The 22604-nt window shown below is 43.2% G+C and overlaps 1 protein-coding gene across 1 annotated transcript in view; it reads right to left on the bottom strand.

Annotated features, from left to right (window-relative positions):
• Positions 1–22393, bottom strand: part of MANEA (mannosidase endo-alpha) — a 64254-nt gene extending 41861 nt beyond the window's left edge. The window contains exon 1 of the mRNA XM_073626957.1: positions 22242–22393. The gene's annotated coding sequence lies outside the window, so the exon portion shown is untranslated. The remainder of the gene's footprint in view (positions 1–22241) is intronic.
• Positions 22394–22604: the final 211 nt, after the last annotated feature.

Here is a 22604-nt window from a genome sequence, read left to right as displayed (position 1 = left end):
GAGAGAAGGGAATACAACAGACTTGTATGAATGATGATCAAGAAGCTGTTTCTCAGAAACAAGAAAATGCAGATTGCCTGACAGACATAGCAGAAGAGAGAGGGAGATGATGATGGATGACTAGTAGGGCAGCATTAACCCTTTGAGCACACAGAGGTTAATTTGTGCATCTGTGAAAATATTAGGATTTTTGGTGGGAAAGAAATTCCAAATAATAGTCTTAAAGTAAATATTTCTTGGATATGTTACTTTTAGAACTCCCAGATTTTCAACTGTAAAGTGTTAATGATGCAATGCTGTTTATATTCGGGTACATTTATAAAGTTAAAAGGCTAAGTTCTGAATCAGAATATTTTTTTGGGTTAAATAAAAAAAAAAAATGTTTTGGGACCCTTTGGATTTCACTTGGGACCAGAGAATAAAGCCCCAAACACACTATCAGATTTTCTGCTGATTTTTTCCTTCAGATTTACCAAAACCATATAATATGAGGTCAAACCTTAGGCGTTTCGATTTGTATGCAATCAGGCAGGCCCTTGCACTACATGGTTTTGGTAAATCTGAAGACAAAAATCAGCAGAAAATCTGATAGTGTGTATGGGGCTTTAGGGGAACAATACAAAAGGGGATTCATGTTTTATTTAATTCTGCTAAAATATCGGGGTCTGATAAGAATATTTTCATATATATTTAATATATATGTCAAATAATGTAAATGTCGCTAGGAAACATTTTATGTCTGCATACTTGGTGGACTTATATTTGAATAAATGAAAGAATATTGTTTTTACAACTCCAAAGTAAGGAAGGCTTTTTTTGGTAGTTTGATCTGTGATCCTGCACTCATTCATGTTAGATAAAGAGTACCCGTATTTATCGGCGTATAACACACACAGGTGTATAACACGCACATAATTTTAAGAGGGAAGTTTCAGGGAAATTTTTTTTTTTTTTAAATAGGGAACTTTGAAGCAAAATAAGGGTCAGTGCCCATCTGCAGTCTCACCATTGCCACCAATGCAGCCCCATCAATGCCCATCTGCAGTCTCACAAGTGCCATCAATGCGACCTCATCAGTCCACATCAATGCAGCAGCCTCACCATTGCCATCAGTGCAGCCTGATCGATGCCCATTTGCAGCCTAGAGGGGACAGGGAGGGGGGCGGGACGAACGCCGAAAGATTCTATACAGTGAGAATCTCCTATGATAGACAGAACAGTGGTACAATGGCGGCCCAGGAGACGGGACTTCCTATTACAGAGGCCGCCAAGTAAACAGGAGATTCTCACTGTATGTAATCTGACAGCGCTCATCCCGCCCCCCTCCCTGTCCCCTCCGAGGCATCTAAAATTGAAGTATTGGCGTATAACACGCATGTGCTATTTGCACCCAATTTTTAGGGTGAAAAAGTGAGTGTTATACGCCAATAAATACAGTATCTATTTTCCCCAGCCCCAATTCAAGTGCAGATATGACACCCCCCCCCTCCTCCTTCTCTACACAACTGAAGAATGAGGCGAGTTCCTTTTTATGGGGTAGGTGTCTAGTGATTACATGAATAGGTACAAAATTGAACCTTTAGAGGTATTTTAGAGTTTAGAACATTAAATTAAGGTATGAAATAATGTAGACTACACAGTCCTTAGAGACAAAGAAACAATATTGGAAAACAAAAGGTTGCACAAGTATAGATAACATCTACATGTAACCTGATTGAAAACCGGTATTGCCAAAATCCTTATTTAGGTATGCAGCAGTATTGACACATGTGTCAAACAGGGGGATGACTGAGATGTTAAATAAGGTATGTACAGCCTATGGCTTCACTAACTACTAAAAAAACTTTTTCCTCCCAATGGATTATATGTGCAAGATACAATGCTTAGGGAGGCATAAGACCACGGAAAGGGACGTTCCCCACACCGCTATATCCATTCCAACACCGCTATATCCATTCCAACACGTTTGCATTGATTTTATTGAATTGGACAAATGTGAAAGGAAGAAATATTGTTTGCTAATCATAGACACCCAGACCAAATGGGTGGAGAATTCCGACAGGAAGTGCAGATGCACAGACAGTGATAATGGACCCTATTTTGTAAATAAAACTATACAACATTTGACAGAAGTGATGGGAATTTAAGTGAAATACCATTGTGCCTATCATTCCCAATCAGCTGGATTGGTGGAAAGACATAATGGCATTCTAAGAAGCAAACTGAGGAAAGCTATGGAAGAAACAGGTAAAAATTGGATGTACTGCCTACTAGTAGCTGTGACCAGTATGCATATCACACCCACAACAGAAGATTTAAGCCCATTTGAGATGATACATGGAAGGCCATATAAGATACCCTTACAACCAAATGAAACACCTACTGAGGAGTCTGAGCACACTCTAGCAGAATACATGTCTAGGCTGTTAAGACAAAGTTGTACTAATGATTTTTGTTCTGTCCTAGAAGGTCCAATTCGAGAAGATGAAAAGGTGCATGTGGGAGATTGGGTCTTAACAAAAAGTAATAAGAAAGAGCAGTGGTACTCCCCAAGGTGGGATGGTCCTTTCAAAGTCCTCCTAACTACCCCTACTGCAATAAGGATTGCAGAGAGGTCTACCTGGATTCACCAGTCCCATTGTAAAAAGGTTTTACAGGTAGAGTAGGGCCAGTTGGCTACAAGAGGTTCAGAAAGTCCGGCTACAAAGGGAGGTCTCACACAAAGTGGGACTTGTCTCAAACCGGTGAAGTCTCCCTCCCCTTCCAAATCCCCTATCCTATCCGCTGGAACTCTGTAGCTGGTTAGGATAAAAGGGACAGTAATTAACCTTTGGGTTAATTACAGTCACCACAACAGCATCCAATCATGGCTCTGACACTGCTCTGTGCCCTGATTGGGCAAAGCTTTCACTTCTTCAGCCAATCAGGGCTATCAATGCACTGTGTGGCAGCGCAGTCCATTGTGGTCATTCGGCGGGCCGAACTACCGTATAATTCGGTTGTTCGGAGAACATCCAAACAGCCAAAGTTCGGACTTAACTCCAGCTCAGGCCAAACCGTTTGCCCATCCCTAACTGCCAGGTGCTGATGACCCAGCCTGGGGTGACCACCGGTAGCCAAGAATACGATGGAGTATGAAATGCAATGGTGGCTTTCAGAAGGTGGAGGACCGGGCTCTGGTGAGTGGGGTGGTGGCTACCAAACTGAACTGTACCATTCACCGACCTGTGCGTAGAAAGTGCGGGTGCCCCTGGCCCGCATCTTACCACAGGCGTGAGCACCGGGAGAAGTTGATTCACTCACTGCAGCACAAACGCCAAGCTGCTGTCTCATCGTACGGAAACTGGAAGTGACAAAACCAGAATTGACGAAAGCCGACTAACCACAGGAACCAGGAAACAAGCCGACGAGGGACCTGACCGGGATGGAGGAGATGAAGATATGCCCGCTCAGACTCCCACAAACAAGGGCTAGCCAAAGGCCACCCTTCTAACATGTTTTACCTCGCAACTTACTGCTTATGTACTGTTAGTTATTTGTGAAATTAATTTATGCATTGGAGATCAGAAGAATTTTTGATGCTTATATTTGCATCAATATCTTTTGTGTTCAGGTTTGGTCTTCAAAGTTAACTTCTTTTATATGTAACATTTCTTTCCAATTAGGCTTCATGCACACTGGATGTTCTAAAAATGGCAGTAGAGTTAGCTGTAGAATGAGTTTTGCAGCGTTTTTGCAGTAGCCTTTTTTAGCAAAACTATACTCTCACAAAAGCTTAAAGCTCAAAAACACGGAATAGCGTTTTAAAGCTTTTATCAGAGTTATGGTGTTTTTACAGCTAAAAAACTCCTCCTAAAGCCTCATGCACACTGGACATTATAAAAAAAGGCAGTGGCGCTAGCTGTAGAAAGCTGCATTAGCGGTTTTCAGCATTTTTTTAGCTTTAACAAAATTACACTCCCGCAAAAGCTTATTTGTTTTTAACACGTTGATAAATTTTTAACAAATAAGCAAAAGCTTGTTTTAAAAACGTTAATAAACTTTTTTCAGAGTTAGGCCCCTTTCACACAGACTGATAGAATGGTGCTTTTAGCTGCAGATTTTCTAATTTTCTACCGCAGCTATCCGCACATAACCGCAGGTAATCGCAGTGCACTGTGTCAGCTGCGGATAACAGCGCCGAGCTGCTTATCGGGAAAGGAAAAATGATTTTTCCTTTCCCAATGAGGGGGTCTCTCCGGTTCTTCTGCCGGGCTCCTCTGCTATCTTCTGCTCTTTTGCCACTCTTTTGCTAGCGGTGGCCCAGACTTCTGCCTTCTTCCGATGTTGACACGATGCTCTCTCCGGCTGGAATGCTCTCTGAGCACCCCGCTATGACTTATATAGGCGGTGACCCCACCCCCTTATGCCGTCACAGTCCCTGGGCATGCTGGGACTGTGACGTTTTAGAGGGCGTGGTCATCACATGGTGACCATGCCCCCTTATGACGGCACAGTCCCAGCATGCTCTCTCCAGCCGGAGAGAGCATCGTGTCAACATCGGAAGAAGAGAAGAGGGAAGAAGAGAAGAGGGAAGAAGAGAAGAGGGAAGAAGAGAAGAGGGAAGAGAAGAAGGCAGAAGAGAAGAAGGCAGAAGAGAAGAAGGCAGAAGAGAAGAAGGCAGAAGAGAAGAAGGCAGAAGGCCGGGCCACCGCTAGCAAAAGAGTGGCAAAAGAGCAGAAGATAGCGGAGGAGCCCAGCAGAACTGGAGAGACCCCCGAAGTCGGAAGAAGTCCCCCGAAGCCGGAAGAAGACCCCCGAAGCGGTCTAATAAAATTACTTCAAAAACCTGTGTAGTGTTTTTTATTGACACTTTTTCCCTAGGTGGATGGGTAGGGGTACCATGTACCCCATACTCATTCACATAGGGTGGGGGGCCGGGATCCGGGGGCCCTCTTATTAAAAGGGTGCTCCCGGATTCCGATAAGCCCCCCGCAGACCCCGACAAACAATGGCCAGGGTTGTCAGGAAGAGGCCTTTGTCCTCATCAACATGGGGACAAGGTGCTTTGGGGCAAGGGGGGCCCGCAGGGCGCTCCCTCCCCGAAAGCACCCACCCCCCATATTGAGGGCATGCGGCCTGGTACGGTTCGGGGGGGGGGGTGCTCGCCCGTTGCCACCCCTTTTCCTGACCGACCAGGCTGCGTGCTCGTATAAGGGTCTGGTATGGATTTTGGGGGGAACCCCACGCCGTTTTTTCGGCGTAGGGGGTTCCCCTTACAATCCATACCAGACCGAAGGGCCTGGTATGCTCCTGAAGGGGGAACTTATGCCGTTTTTTTAATTTAAAATTTGGCATGGAGTTCCCCCTCAAGATTCATACCAAACAGTGGCGGGGATCCAAGTTGGACCCCTGTTTACGAGTCGGTGCCCTGTCGGGTTGCCATGGAAATGGCAAACCGCAGCTAAACGCAACTAATCGCACTGTGCAAATGCAGCTGATCACAATGCCTGGAGTCTTGAATTTCACAGAAAAAAAAAACATGCTTTTAACTGCGGCAGAATAGCCGTCCGTGCGAAAGGCGCCTTAGAGCGGTTTTACAGCTGAAAAACTCCTCTCAACCCACTAGTTCTGGGGGTTTTTTTCCAGCCAGAAAACACCCCTGCCAAAAAATGCTGATAAAAGCCTGTGTGCGCATGGACACATAGGATAACATGCTGGGGAGTTTAAAAACCCCTGAAGCCAAAAACAGCTGTTGTTTTTGGCTTCACTTGTGTGACCAACTTGAGTTTACTAACAACTGTACCCTCCAGGTACCCTCTATGTATCATAGGTTGCCTCAAATATGTTATTCATGTGCATGTATATTTGGCATCCCTATTTGTCCGCTGCTCCACGAATGCATACTTCAAATCATGAGTAGCGATGCAAGTTGTGTAGAACATATGGTTGCACCACAATACTGGCCTCAAGCATTATGTTTTATATTAGAGGTCAACCGATATGGGTTTTTCTCTGGCCGATGCCGATATTTAGAAATCGCGGTGGCCGATGGCCGATATAAGATGCCGATTTTTTTGGGCCGATGTATTAGGCAGATTCTTTTTTTTTTTTCCCCTTCATCTCATAAAATCTAACAGTTAGACCCCTTTCACACTGGGGCGTTTTTCAGGCGCTTTTGGGCTAAAAATAGCGCCTGTAAAACGGCTTCCCTGCAGTCTCGGTGTGATATCCCGAGTGCTTTCACACTGAGGCGATGCGCTGGCAGCATGTTTAAAAAAAGTCCTGCAAGCGGCATCTTTGGAGCGGTGTATACCGCTCCTCCACCACTCCTGCCCATTGAAATGAATGCGCACCGCTGCCGAAGCGCCTGCAAAGCGTTTCGGCAGCAGCGTTTCAGGAGCGCATTTAACCCTTTCCTCAGCCGCTAGCTGGGTTATAAGCGCCCTGCTAGCAGCCGAATAGTGCCGCTAAAATGACGGTAAAGCGCCGCTAAAACTAACAGCGTTTTACCGTCAACACATGCCTGCTCCAGTGTGAAAGCAGCCTTAAGTAATACAGAACATTTTTTACATTTAAACATTTATTAAACAAAACAAACCTCCAATCAGTTCACTTGTATGTATAATTTATATTTAAAAAAAAAAAACGATATCTTAAATATTAAATACACAAAAACAGGTAATCAAAACTTTTGGACGAAAAAAAATGGGCTAACTTTACTGCTTATTTTTTTTTTTTTTTTTAATTTCATTAGTGTATTTAAAAAAAAAAATTGCATTTGAAAAGACCGCTGCGCAAATACCGTGTGACATAAAATATTGCAACAACCGCTATTTTATTCCCTAGGGTCTCTGCTAAAAAAATATATATAATGTTTGGGGGTTCTAAGTGATTTTCTAGCAGAAAATACATGATTTTTACTTGTAAGCAACAAGTGTCAGAAAAGATTTAGTCTTTAAATGGTTAAACTGAGAGCTTCTACACACAGAGTTCAGCTCATTGATAAAAGAACCTGAAAAGATACAATGTATCTTCTTATCAGACTTGGCAGGCTGCCCAGGGAGGAGAGAATCCTCTCCACAGATAGCTTTCAGGCAACTTACATTGACTACTATTACAGAAGTCATTTGCAAGTCCCGCTGAAGTTATAATCGGCTTTTTTTTATCAGCACAATCCGCAGATGCCGATTAAGTAAAAAAAGCCAAATATCGGCCGATATATCGGTTGACCTCTATTTTATATATAGTATGATGTCAGGTGATCCCTTTTGCGTATTAGCCATTTCAATGATTCTACGTGGATGTTAAAAATATCGCACAGCAAAGAACACAGCACATGTTAACCGCTTGCCGACCAGCCGCCGTCATTTTACTGCGGCAGGTCGGCGTGATCCCGCAAACTATCGCAGCTATATGCCGGCTTGCAGGATCGGGATAGCAGGCGCATGCCAGCTACACAGCGGGGGTGCCAATGCTTGTGGCCGACGGTCGCGATGACCGCCGGTCACGAGCAATCGCGAGCACGAGAGACAGAACAGGGTCGAGTGTGTGTAAACACACACTTCCCTGTTCTGTGAGGAATGACAGATCGTGTGTTCGTATTAGCTAGGAACCATGATCCATCACTTCCTCTAGTCTGTCCCCTCCCCCTTCAGTTAGAAACACAGTTAACCCCTTGATTGTTCCCTAATGTTAACCCCTTCCCTGCCAGTGACATTTATATAGTAATCAGTGCACTGATCGCTGTATACATGCCAATGGTCCCAAAAATGTGTCAAAAGTGTCCGATGTGTCCGCCATAATGTCGCAGACCCGATAAAAAAAAAAAAAAAAAACGCAGATCGCGGCCATTATTAGTAAAAAAAATAAATAAATAAAAGTGCTATAAATCCATCCCCTATTTTATAGATGCTATAACTTTTGCGCAAACTAATCAATATACGCTTTTTGCGATTTTTTTTTTTTTTTACCAAAAATATGAAGAATACATATCGGCCTAAACGGAGAAAAAGTTTCCTTTAAAAAAAAAAAAAGGGGGATATTTATTATAGCAGAAAGTACAAAATATTGTTTTTTTTGTTTGTTTTTTAAATTGTCACTCTTCTTTTGTTTACAGCGCAAAAAATAAAAACCGGAGGCGATCAAATACCACCAAAAGAAAGCTCTATTTGTGGAAAAAAAAAGGACGTCAATTTTGTTTGGGTGCAACGTCGCACAACCATGTAATTGTCAGTTAAAGCGACGCAGTGCCAAATCGCAAAAAATGGCCTAGTCATTCAGCAGCCAAATCTTCCAGGGCTGAAGTGGTTAAAGCCTTTAAAAATGAATTTCATTATGTGTAGTTTATGCAAGCAGGTTCTAATACATGCCTTTTATCCTCTGTGATACTACAGCAGTGGCTTTATACATATTATATAGCGATATATTTTATAGGACAAGTCAGTACATTCACTTGTTTACAATAACTCCTCTGGCCTCATACACTGTATGCTTCTGTAGTTGAAGTGTTACTAAACCTGCAACAGTAAAATTAGTCTGTATATGCAGTAAAACATGCTTGTTATATTAGCTAAGGGTTTAATCCTCCACATTGTGTGAAAAGGCTGTTTGATCTTGTCTTCTGTGATCCCCCTCATCTTCCACTGTCCCTAATCCATCTGATGACAGAGAGAGCCTTTGGAGTCACTCTGCACATGCTCAGTTTGGTGTGCATTGCTAGAGAGTTTTTTTTTTTCTTGGGAGGGTGCATGTGATAAGCATGTGGACAATCTGTATGCATATCATGAATATAACTTGTACAGGATATTTCTACTTCAAAAAATCTAAGAAGATCCAGATATGTTAAAGGATGAGGTTCACTGCTCTGCTAGATTATATAGCCCGGAGACATCTGTGTCCACCAGTGCCACTTGCCGGTGCACAAGAGCGCCACCTACCAGTGCCCACCAGCGCCACCCACCAGTGCTGTCTTATCAGTGCGGCCCTATATGTGCCCATCAGTGCGGCCTCATCAGCGCATATCAATGAAGGAGAAAAATTACCTGTTTGCAAAATTTTATAACAAACTATGAAACATGTTTTTTTTTTTTTTTTTCACAATTTTCCATCTTTTTTTGTTTGTTTAGCAAAAAATAAAACCCCCCAGTGGTGATCAAATACCACCAAAAGAAAGCTTTATTCGTGTAAAAAAAAAAATGTCATTTGGGTATAATGCTGCATGACTGCACAATTGTCAAAGTGTGACAGTGCTGAATCTGATAGCTGAAAATTGGTCTGGGCAAGAGGGTAGTTTAAGTGCCCAGTAAGCAAGTGGTTAAACTACACATCTCCAATTCTCACTCTGTTAAATATGTTTATATTTCCCACCGCCAGCTCTGACAAAGTGTTAGCTGCCAGTATTTTACGGGTCAGAAAGGTTGGCGATTTGATGACGCCTATTATTTTATAAATAGAGAGAGAAGATCAAAGTGATGTACACCCTCAGAAGAAATGGTCAACTTCATCTTCTGGCACAATCACAAGTATAATACTTTCCCAGACAATCTCCGCAACTGTTCATGACTCATGAAATTGGCCTCCAGTGTGATTAAATAAAACCGTTTATTTCTACAGAAATGGGAAATCACCTTCCACATTAATGCATTATACTCACATTTGAACACAACACCTTACAATATTCCTGTGCGACTTGGGTTTCATCGTTCTAGATATGGTTAAAGTGATACTAAACACACTCTTTAATTGACATTGTTACTTCTATTTCTGTATATGGATGATGGCACTGTAATTTGTTTTGATAAATCGATATACAGCTGTTATATGACTCAGCTCCCTCCCAGCTTGTCTGCAGGGAAACATAAGCAGGGGGAGCTTCTAGCCCTCTGCTGCTGGTCATATGTTCAAAATAAAAAACAGCCTTTGGAATAGAGAGTAAAATTAATAAATAATATGAAAAAAAAAAAAAGGTTTTAAATGATCAAACAAATGTATATTTAAAATCAAATCTTTATTATTTTTGGCAATAACATGGTGTAGGCAGATTTTTGCCAGTCGCAAGCTGTGTCAGGCTGTGCCCCTCCAGCCCGTGTCTTAGAATAAGAGGGAGGCAATTCCTCCAGTAATCTACATGTAATATTGTGCCCCCATTGTGTTTAGCTGGTTAGTGGGCATGCAGGAGGAGGAGGGAGGGCGTGGGCTGTCATTTACCACTGTGCACATATCCACATGTGTGCCTCTATAGTGACATGGGCTGCTCAGATGTAATGGAAAGGAAATGCTCAGCATAAAAACTCACTGAAAACTGAGCATGTCAAGAGTTGCCACCACAATGAGTGCAGGGCAGAGCTCACGTACGTGACATCCCCACGCATGCTATATTCAGGACATTGACGGATGCAATCCCAGGAGCGGTATTATTCACCACAAGCACTTGTTTACTACTTTGTGAGTTGCTACTCTCTTTTATGGTAATAAATTCATATAGAGTTTTACACTATGTGGGCCTTCCCCAATTCAGTTTTTTTTTTTATCTGGCAAGATAGAGTATCCTATGTGATTGTGTTTTGGGAAACTGCAGTAGCCATTACTAAGGAGGAGGAGAGAAAGGTTCCTATCACACAGGACATATTAACGGATGAAGCTTGTATGACTTTTTGTAATTAAAAAGGTCCATATGCTCTTGTAAGAGTCCATTTTACTCTATGGTGGTGAAACACCTGGGTGATTCAGTCTGGAATGAAATCTACACACCACATACCGTATTTGGTTTCTTCACTATTTTGGATGAACTTGGCACTTTGACACTTTCTTCAGTTGGATTGTTTTCACATATGAAGCTTTGTTTATTATATTTTACATTGGACTTATTTTGGGAAATACTACACTATTGGATTTCGGTTCATCTTATATTTTTTTCACTTTGATATTTTGTGTCACATTTTAGCATGGCAAAGACTGGTTTATTTATGGTTTACAATTGTTGTTTTTGCCAGCTGCTCCTTCTTAGATATACCAGTGCGATATTTGTATGTTTATCATTCCTCCCACTGACACCAACACAGGGGCACCATTCCTCCATTCCTGCCACTGACTCCAATGATGGGGCATGGTTTACTCCCACCAGGCACAGTCCGCGCCCACCCCCCAAACGGCTGAAGGACGGTAAACTGGCCCTTTGTTTAGAAAGTAAGTTCGAAGACCCCTGTACTATACACTTCCACATTACTCCATTTCTTAGACAACTGATATGCAAATTAATCAGAGAATCCCATTTCTAACACATAAAAAAAGGTACTCAGTAGAATATGTTTAAATATGTAAATTTATGTTCTGCATTATCAGCATTTTGGTTTTACTGCATGTCTAGTGTCCAGCTGTCAAACAGAAATAGGGAACCAAAGTACAAGCAAACTGATACAAACAGTTAATTATTAAAGAGCAATTCCAGGCAACAAATTAATTTGACTACTAAACTTCTAATACTAGCCAGTATACACCCAGCAGACATGCTAAAATCAGAAAGATCATTAAGACCACTTTCACACTAGGGTGCTTTTCAGGTGCTTTATCGTTAAAAATAACGCCTGTAAAGTGCCTCTCAAGCCACCCCAGTTTGAAAACCCGACTGGAGCCGTGTGCTTGCAGGACATGAAAAAAGTCCTGCAAGCAGCATCTTTGGGGCAATGCGGGAGCGGTGTATACTCCTCCACTGCCCCTGCCCATTGAAATGAACGGGCAGCGCTATCGAAATGCCTGCAAAGCGATTCGGCAGCGCCGCAAAACGGGCGCTATTAACCCTTACCTCGGCCGCTAGCGGGGGTTAAAAGCACCCCGCTAGTGGCCGAAAAGCGCCGCTATAACTGCAGTAAAGAGCCGCTAAAACTAGCGGCGCTTTACCACTATTAGACCCGCTGCCCCATTGTGAAAGGGGTATTACAGTAATTTACATTCATCAAGAGTCCTATACAATACACTGTATTCAGATTCCACACAGCATTTCAGAAGGACTCTTGGAGTATATAAGGGTTGATTTACTGAAGGCGAAAGACTGTTCATTGAATTTCCTCATGGCTTAGTGAATGTGGTGAAAATTTACTTTTTAAAGAATACCCAACAACACGCAAGGAAACAAGAAAAACAAATTTTCCTTGAACGCAATTGGATGATGAAAGTCAGCTGAGCTTCAGCTCTTTAAGTAAGTTAAGGCCAGGCTAAGACGGATCGAAATTTGGACAGTTCAGCAGGAACCAGCCAGATTTTGATCCATGCGCAGACATGCATGCATGTATGTATGTATGTATGTATGTATGAACTGAAGTCGATCTATCAATTGACTTTGGTACAACCAGCCTGTTGGCTTTTTCACGTGCAATTACTGCTGGGAACTATAGCCCCCAACAGTGATCACTGTATTCTGACAGAGGTGGAAACTTCCTGCTGTCAGACTACAATAGCTCAGCGGGAGGGATTCTCCCATCAATGAGGTCTGTGCTGATGGGGGAAAATCAAGCGATTTTCTTTCCTTCCATTTATGGTCGAAGAAAAGAAGATTGCATAATTCATGGCTTGTATAAAGGCGTTGTAAACCCTAGTTTTTTAAAAATAAACATAACAGACATGCCTATATCTACCTGCTCTGTGCAATTGTTTTGCACAGAGCAGCCCTGATCCTCTTCTTCTGGGGTGCCCTGCCAGTGCTCTGGGCCCCTCCTCTTCATCGGATGCCCCCATGTAAAGCCGCTTTCCCTGGGGGCACCTGTACGTGCTCGCTCCAGAGTCCTGCTGCTGCGTCCATTGACACAGACAGCGGGACTCAGCACCACCCCCATGTCATTGGATTTGATTGACAGCAGTGGGAGCTAATGGGCACTGCTGCTATCAATCTGTCCAAAGAGGAGAGAGCCGCTGTGCTTGTGCATATCGCGGGATCGGGTCAGGCTCAGGTAAGAAAAATGTCTATTTGTCTTTAGCAAATCAATCCCTGTCTTAAGGCCTGTGTAGTGTACTCTTTCCTCAGATTGCCTTTCCTCTTAAAGTGGCCCTTGCTTTCCTGTGTCAGACTGCCAATGCTAGACATAGAAGCACATCCTTCCCAAATTGGTCAGTTTTCTGGCTGTGCTGGGAGGACAGCCTGCCTGTTTTCCAATGACTAAACTTGTGCCAACACCCTTCACTTCACTAGGAAGATCAGTGTATTGCTCTTACCTTGCCTCCTTGATTCAGCAGACTGTTGAACAAACCAATAGCTGTGATAAGTGCAGACAAGTTGCAGATTAGACCTTTTCACCTCCCGGTGGCTGTCCTTCCTCTCCCTGCTTCCCACCGCGCCGCTGTCAGCAAAAATGTCCCTCTGCCACTCTTATGTCCCCTCCCCGAAGTACCAACCACCATACCCCCCCGCAACATCAATCCCCTGTGGCTCCCTACATTTGTGCAACTATTCTGTAATCATTAGCATTTTTTATTATTCCACAGGTCATTTGATTTCAGAAAATATATGGTTTGGGGTTCTTTTACAAACACTGATAGCTGTAAGTGAAGAATTAAATCCTTCAGATTTTTAGAGTAAGTTGCTTATTTACAGTTTTGCGTACCTTTGATTTTTAACATTTCGCAAAAGGAGCCATTTCAAATTCACAAATATTGGTTATTACCTCAATACAGCTTTAGCTTTTATATTTAATAGGACTTTAGCAGGAATTTAGGTTTTGATGCATTTGTATCTGCTAAAATAGATTTAATGTATTTTTATCACGAGCCCTCAAAAATCGGTAGCACTTTTTATTCTACTGGTCTTACGCTTTCAGAAAAAATATGGTTTGGGGGGGTCATTCACAAACTCTCAAATGTATAAAGGGAACAATAAAAAAGAAATGGAAAAATTGCAAAAATGGTCCAGCCATCTGAGTTTAAAAGTGAGGCGTAGGGCCTTGCAGAGAAAGGGTTAATACATCAGATCCCCACCCCCATCACATATTGCTGATCTACAATTAGGCTAGGTTCACACCTATGGAGGTCGCAGTTGGTGCAATTTTCCAGTGTGTTTTTTGACACGCATTTTGCTATTTGCGTTTTTTGGGAGGTGCCTGTTGTCATGCAAAAGAAACCAGCAAAAACGCACAGGAAGCACAGTGCTTGCATTTTGATGTTCCTGACTTTATTCAAAAGACACACCTGTTGAAAATGCACAGATGTGAACGTGACCCATAGAAAATCACATCAAATGGACTCTAGCATGTTTCGGCAAAACTGAAAATGCACTAACCTGTCCTTGAGCTCCGGTTCACACTGATGCAGTGTGGGAAACAGAAAATCTTGTGCGTTTCCGGCACTGCACCGCAATTGTGTATTTTGCAATCTGCTGAGGATGTCAATTAAAAGTTAACAACGTCCAAAAGCAGGTCGCAAACGCAGTGCGTTTGCCTGAACCGGATTGCATGGGTATAAACACTTATGTGATCCCATTCCAATGTGGCAAAAAAAAAAGAAAAAAAAAAAAAAAAAAGGTGCCTGCACCTTTTTGATGCAGATTTGGTGCGATTTCAGCCATCAAAAATTAACGGGTTGAAATTACACCACACAGAATCGCATGCGACTTGCACAGAAATTTGCTGTGTGAATTATGTGCGATTCACATGCGGTTAGCAGTATAAACCTAGGCTAAAGAAAACCTGACAAGTTACTAGCTTCCATACTGCTGGGGGTGGTGTTGCGCTGCTTCAAGCAAGATCCTGGAATATGCCGATTACCCAAAATCTTGCAAGAAGACGCTGTACAATAGTGCTGGCTCATGCTGTTGTGTACATAATTACTGAATACTTCATTTATTTTCCTATGGGTGTTATTTTTTTTCTCTTTTATACCGGAAAGTGTCCATCTTGCGCACCTCTTGGCCTACCACACTGGAGACCTGAACAAAGGCTCTAATACTGCAGGAAGAGACTTATGACCACCAGTTCCCCACGGCATCAGAACAGGCAAAAAATGCAACAGGCTGCTGGAGTTGCCTGCATCAGTCAAGCAACAAGGTCTAGCTCCTTGGTCCCGCAGCCCTTTGACACCTGTGATCCTACCTATGTTCCTGAGGCACTTTAAGTTCACTTTGCAAGCCAAAGTTAGACTGATTGTTGGCTAAATGATGAACACAAACTATGTACCTGATCAGAGTTCACTTCAGCCAGACCAGGGAGACTCAGCTGTTTGTTATGAGCAATGCTCTTTATACTTGGCTCCTTCTACAGCTTAATCACAAAAAGTGTTACAGAACATAGCCCTTACATAAACCAATTTGTATATCATGTACAATTCTTAACATACTTCTAGTATATTCTGCTGCACTAGTTAGGAATATCTTCCACGGTGTCCTAGAACTCTTACCCATTATGCAGAGGGGGATCTATTCGGGCACTACCAACCAATGCTTAATACAACTAACTTCTTTGATGCAGTTTATCATTGCCTCTGTCTCACACAAGTGAAAGCAGCAGCCAGAGGGACCCAGATTTTTGTAGCTGGTATGGAAATTTTACTTCCACTTGATCCACTTTTATAACACGATAGAGAGATAGGTGTATGTCCAGCAACCAATGAGGTTTCAGCAGTTGTAAGATGTCCAGTAATAATCTCCTTTTAGGCCTCATTCACTCAGATGTACTGTTCCATACAGAGGCAGAGGTACAAGTGTGACTGTGATCTGATCCATGCATTGGTTCTGCATGGATGTCTGTTAGGGGATGTGCTGTAGATCTGTACAGCTGTCCACCTTTGATTTGAACAGGCTGCCTGCATGTGGGTGCATGGAACACCAGGTGTAGAGAGCAGTATATCTGTGTAAATGAGGCCTTTTTTTGGGGAAAAAGAAAATCAAGAACATCCAAGTTAGCATATTTAGGCCCCTTTTACACTGGGGCGGGGGCGGCATCGGCGGTACAGCGCCGCCATTTTAAGCGGCGCTTTACCGTCGGCATGCGGCCGCTAGAGGCAGTTTTACCCCCCGCTAGCGGCCGAGAAAGGGTTAAAATGGGCAAAAAAAAGGGTGTATACTCCGCTCCTAAGATGCTGCCAGCAGGACTTTTTTTCCCGTCCTGCTAGCGCACCGCCCCAGTGAGAAAGCCCTCGGGGCTTTCACACTGGAGACAAAGCAGCGGCACTTTCGGGTCGGTTTGCAGGCGCTATTATTAGCGCAATAGCGCCTGCAAACCGCCCCAGTGTGAAAGGGCCCTTATGGAATATTTAGAGCAGCCATATTCAACTGAGGTTCATTGGAACCCTAAAGTTCTTCAAGAGGTTGCTAGGATATCCTTGAACTGTGGCTTATTGACCTCCCATTTGATTGTGTCTGCAGAGGTCTGGGGTCAACTCCCCTTGGCAGAGCCAGCTGCATGACACTAATATTCATTTTAGCTGTCTGTAAGGATGGCTTTCTCCCTACCAGCCACCAAAGTAAGGTACATGTTTCCGATTGATCACCAATCAATTGGTTTTAGCAAGGCTTCCCAGATACCTGAAAATGATTGCAATGGTTTCTATGGGGTAGTTTGTGAAAGACTGCTGTAGATTATCAGTAACTTGTTCCTACCACTTCCTAACATTACATTTTTCGTTAACCCCTTGGAGCAGGCGTCTCTTGGCCATTTAAGGGGTTTAGAATGCTGAGAGGCGAGGCAGGGTGGGGTTTATGATCATGTGACAGCCGTGATTGGCTGTCACATGATCAGGGGCTTTCCGCTAGCCACCAGTAACTATGCCAGGAGCGTGCAGGTCTCACTCTCGGCACAGCTGTATTTGCACTAATGCACACAAATATGCGGCAGCTCTGTGCCAAGACCCACCAACTGAGAGGCCGGATGTTTGCGTGCAGCCGGTGCCAAGAGGTAATAAAAAACACAATTAGGAAAACTGCCCAAACTGGTGCAACTGTGCATAGTAACCAATCAGCTTCTAGGTTTTCTTGTCACAGTTTAATTCAGGGGTCTTCAAACTACGGCCCTCCAGTTGTTCAGGAACTACAATTCCCATCATGTCTAGTCATGTCTGTGAATGTCAGAGTTTTACAATGCCTCATGGGACGTGTAGTTCTGCAACAGCTGGAGGGCCGTAGTTTGAGGATCCCTGGTTTAATTGAACAAGCAGAAGTTAGAAGCTGATTGGTTACTATGCCTTACTAGTTTTCAGACATTATCAACAGTAATGACAACATTAGCAACGCACATAATTTAAAGCGGAACTTCACCCAAAAGGGGAAGTCCCGTCCGTTTGCCTCCTGCCCCCCCTCCTCTTTAAAATTTGGCACTTTGTTTTTTTGAAGAGGAAGCAGGTACCTGGTTTTGACAGATGTAGTGATCTAAGCGGAGGTTCACCCCCTCCGTGCTTTGCCCACAGCCTTTTGGGACATATCACAGGTCCCAAAAGACTGCAAGACCATTCACACAGCGGTGCTACAGTATATGCTGACTTTTATTTTTTTGGAGGAGACTGAGGCTCCTCTTTAAGAAACATGCAATAGAATTCTTTCACCGGCTAATGATCAAAGACAGCCATGTGTCACCTCAATGGTGAGCGCTGTTTACTAGAACTTTTAACTTGGTTTTATAGACACTGTGATGAACACTGCTAGCCTTTCTATTACCTTATGTTAGAGCTGCACGACTCTGGATAAAACGAGAATCACAATTTTTTTTTGCTTAGAATAACGGAATAAAGAACAGAATTCCCGTGACGTAACATCATCTTTCACATTATACAAAAAGATTGGGCTAACTTTACCATTTAGTTTTTTTTCTTAATTAAAATTGATTTTTTCCACAAAAAAAATTGCATTTGAAAGACCGCTGCACAAATACAGTGGGACGTAAAATATTGCAACAACCACCAATATATATATTTATTCATTATGTTTGGGGGTTCCAAGTAATTTTCTAGTAAAAATAACTGGTTTTATCTTGTAAACAACAAGTGTCACAAAAAAGGTTTAGTCTTTAAGTGGTTAAGCTGACCTCATTTACAGACCAAAGTTCATCCCTTTTATCTAAAAGAACTATATGTTACAGTGTATCTCCACCTAAGGATGTTGTGAGAAACTTAGCAGGCTGCCTGTTTTTTTTTTTTTTTTTTGATAGCTGTGGCTTGAGCAGAGAACTCTCTGCACTGAATCAAGGAAATGCTTTTTTAAGATCGGGACGACTAATCATGCAGCTCTACCTTATGTTATAACAAAAAGAAAAGTAGTAGTAGTAGTCAGTAGTACCTGCTGTCCTGTAGAAAACAAAGAAAACTAACATGTATTTTCATTTCTAAGCATATACAGTATAGTTAAATATGAACACAAAAGACATAAAAGTCTTATAGAAGCTGCATAACTCCCAATCCTCTAGAATGGGAAAGAGGGAGAACTTTAAAGTGGACCTTACATGGCAAACAGAAGGTCCACTTTTTTGCAAACCTCCAATCCCCCCAACACAAATGGGTTTAACCCCTTCACACCACCTCCCAGCAACCCATTAAAGCGGAGTTCCATCCAAAAGTAGAATTTCCCCTTTAAGCACTCCTTAACCCCTTACATGCCACATTTGGCATGTCATTTTTTTTTTGGGGGGGAGGGAGCTGGTACCTGCTCCCACTTCCGCTCGGACCGCTCGACCAGAAGTTCTCCTCTCCCCCTCCCTTTCTGCACTCTTCTGGGACACGTCACAGGTTCCAGAAGATTGCCCGGTCATTTATGAAGCGCATCGTGACTCTCGCACGCACAGTGTGCACCCGGCTATGAAACTGCAAGCTGTCACAGCCAGGTGCCTACACTTGCAATGCCGGGGAGAGAGCCGACGGTCCAGGTGGCCGTATCGCTGGACCGCGGGACAGGTGAGTGTCTGTTTATTAAAAGTCAGCAGCTACACTTTTTGGAACTCAGCTTTAAGTATGCTTTAATGGAGGGAGGCAGTGTGGCTTTCTGATTATGTGACCATTGTGATTGGCTCTCACAGTGATCACATAACTGATAACTCATTTTATGCCTCCTGATCAGAAGCCTTGACAGAGAGCTGTCATCGACTGCTCAGCCAGTGTACTGAGAGTGTGTTCTCATAACACAACCAAATACACATGTTCACCAACACACCATGGATCTTGAATTGCAGTCCAAAACTTTTCTTGCAGAAAGATCACATCACAACAGGATAAGTGCAACGTTTTGGAGCCACGCAGGACCTGAAACATTCCAAACGTTGCACTTATCTTGTTATTATGTGATCTTTCTGCGAATCTGCAATAAAAGTTTTGGACTGCAACTGAAGATCCATGGTGTACTGGCGAACATGTGTACTTATCTGGTGATATATCCAGTGTCCAGCTGGTGATGGCTGCAGAACACACTACAGAGGAGCCTTTAATCCAGGAATGTGTGCAATAGGAATATAAACAAGACTCATAACACAACCTTCGACTGCTGTGAACGCATATGTGGGATAGCTGGATGCTAAGGCCCACCCTACCTTTTGCAGTATACATATGTAAACAGATTGCCTGGAAAAAAAAAATAGTTTGGCCCGATGCTTTTGGGAGGCACAGGCAGGGCTGCCGTTAGAAATCATGTGGCCCCCTACAACCTACCCGACAGGGCCCCGCCTAGCTGAAAGTGACTGAGGACATTGATTTATCAGTCCCTTTCTCTGCAAGCTCAGCTGCACAGATGTGCTCTGAGGTTTCCTGCTCATTCACAAACTGAAGCATAGTAAATACTGTTTACTATGCTTCAGTGATGAATGGACACACTAGTGATTGGTACCAATCGCTTACTGTGTTCATTTGGGAAAGAAAGGGGCCAGACAATGACAAATATATCGGTCCCTTCCCACAAGCGCCATCCTTAAACATCCCCCACACAAGGGGTGCCCAGACAGTAGATGGAAGTGACGCATGTGCTAGAACCAATCCCCCTGCAGTGCAGCCAGAGGGAGAAACTAACAGTGCTGACAGTAAACAGTACAGCCAGCCCTTCTGCTCAGTAGGTGCCCGGGCCCCCCTTTTAAACTGATGGGGCCTGGGCTCAGTACAGAAGGGCTGGCTGTACTGCCTTATCAGCGGCCCTGGGCACAGGTGACATCACAATATTTTTCTGCAGAGCTGAGAGATCCAAATCCACAGGAATGCATTCCAGCTCACAACAAGAGTGCATTCTCATGGGATTAAGTGCCCAGCTATCTTGGAAGCGTCACACGCCAGGACCAAGCTTCTTTTTTTTTTTTTTTTCTTTTGGAGTAATCTGTTTACAAACCATTTGTGCTGGGAGGACAGGAGACTTGCAAAAAGTAAAAAATAAATAAAAAATAAATCCTTCTGCTTTTGCATGGAGTGTCTGGAGCAAAGTACAGAATAATAAAGGCTGAGTCGCGCTTTAGTGATCCATCAGGAGGGTTAAAGTACACATTTTACTTCTGCAAAACGTACACGCAATGCGATAAATCAGCCTATTCAATATGAATGGGCTGCCAACGCACAACAGATGGGGAAAGCACACATGACCCTTTTAATTAATGCACGGTATATGTGGACTGTGCGCTGCCTTGAGATGTCGCATTCACAATGAACATGCCACACATTGAGCAGCTACATTACAGGAATATACACACATTGCCCCAATACATACCTCCCAACATTTTGAGATGGGAATGAGGGACACCTACTAGCAAACGTATGTAGGCATAGGACACGCCTCCTGCCACACCCCCTTAAAGGAGAATTAACCCCCCAAAAAAAGGTTAACCACTTAACATGCCGCCCATTATCATTATGACGTCCGCAGGAGGGATCTCCCATCCTGGGCGGGTGTTATATGACGTCCTGGGCTTCGCGGCTGTCTGGGGGGCGCGCGCCCCCGCCGCATCATTTGGGAGCCAATGTGCAAGCCCGGCAGCTGGGATGCCCGCCGGGCACCCGCGACTGCCCGATAACAGAGCAGGACCCTGGATCCGTGTGTGTAAACAGATCCACGTCCTGTCAGGTGAGAGGAGACCAATCATGTGTTCCCAGTACAGAAGAACACCAATCGGTCTCCTCCCCTTGTGAGTCCCCTCCCCCTACAGTTAGAAACACTCCCTAGGTAACACACTCAACCCCTTTATCACCCCCTAGTGTTAACCCTTTCCCTGCCAGTGACATTTATACAGTAATCAGTGCATTTTTATAGCACTGATTGCTGTATAAGTGTGAATGGTCCCAAAATGGTGTCAAAAGTGTCTGATATGTCCGCTGCAATGTCACAGTCATAAAAAAAAAAAAAAAAAAAAAAAAAAAAAAAATCGCAGATCGCCGCCATTACTAGTAAAAAAAAAAATAATAATAATAATAAAAATGCCATAAAACTATCCCCTATTTTGTAGATACTATAACTTTTGTGCAAACCCATGAATATACACTTATTGCGATTTTTTTTTTTTTTTTTACCAAAACTATGTAGGAGAATACATAGCGGCCTAAACTGAGGAAAAAAATTTATTTTTTTTTTAATTGGGATATTTATTGTATTAAAAAAGTAAAAAATATTGTTTTTTTTTTTTTTCAAACTTGTCGCTCTTCTTTTGTTTATAGCACAAAAAAAAAAAAAAACGCAGAGGTGATCAAATACCACCAAAAGAAAGCTCTATTTGCGGGGAAAAAATTATACATTCATTTGGGTACAGTGTTGCATGACCGTGCAATTGTCAAAGTGCGACAGCGCTGAAAATGGAAAACGGGCTTTTTTTTTTTTTACTACTACTATTCCTTTATATTGGCTTTTAATATTTACAAATGCAGCAATTTAGAAATTGGATGAAAGGTTTAGCGCTGGGAAACACTTTTTGATAGATAAAAAGTACATTTTATATACATCTATATAGATCAGATCAAAATGAGGGACAAATGAGGAGGAAAGAGGGACAGAGGGACATTCCCTCGAAATCAGGGACAGTAGGGAGCTATGCCTATACACAAGTGTGACACCAACCATAAAGGGAAGGGGGCATCTAATAGAATGTAAAGTACAAGAAGGAATGCAAAGCCTGGGGTGATGTAAATAACTAAGGCAGGCACATGTATTAATACAGAGGAGGGACAGAGCCATGTGATTCCACATAATGGATATCAGGGGATGTGATAGTACAGGACAATGAGCTCACAAAGTAAACCTCGTGCTGTCATGTGATGGGGGGTCCAGTACAGGCTAAGCTGACACTAGACATCCTATACATATCCCTGTGCTGCGTAGGGGGCTCTCTATTAGTAAATACCTGAGGCTGAGGACAGGAGGTGTCCAGAGAAGAGCAGGCTTCCTCCGGGCGCTGTGAAGACAGCTGAGCACGCACAACACACGGCACACTTCCTGGATGGGAGGAGGCGGGGCGCTTACACACTGGGAGAGGCGGGGCGGGGCTCACATTACATTCTGTTATTACAGCAAGGGTGGCTAAGACAAGTGCACACTGCACAGCCTGTAACAGCCAATCACATTCCGTGTTTTTTTATGTACCTAGAGAGTAAAGCCTTGTGGTGTTTTATTTTAGCGTGTACGCAGCCTTCCTTTTTATGTAGATTCTGCTTGATGCAGCCATGCCAACCCATCTACAATTGGCATATTCCTACATTGTACGCCT

This window comes from Aquarana catesbeiana, linkage group LG04, assembly GCF_042186555.1.
Source record: "Aquarana catesbeiana isolate 2022-GZ linkage group LG04, ASM4218655v1, whole genome shotgun sequence".
In the NCBI taxonomy this organism is placed as follows: Eukaryota; Metazoa; Chordata; class Amphibia; order Anura; family Ranidae; genus Aquarana; species Aquarana catesbeiana.
The sequence above is the reverse complement of the archived record's forward strand: the minus strand, read 5'-3'. Positions and strand labels throughout refer to the sequence as shown.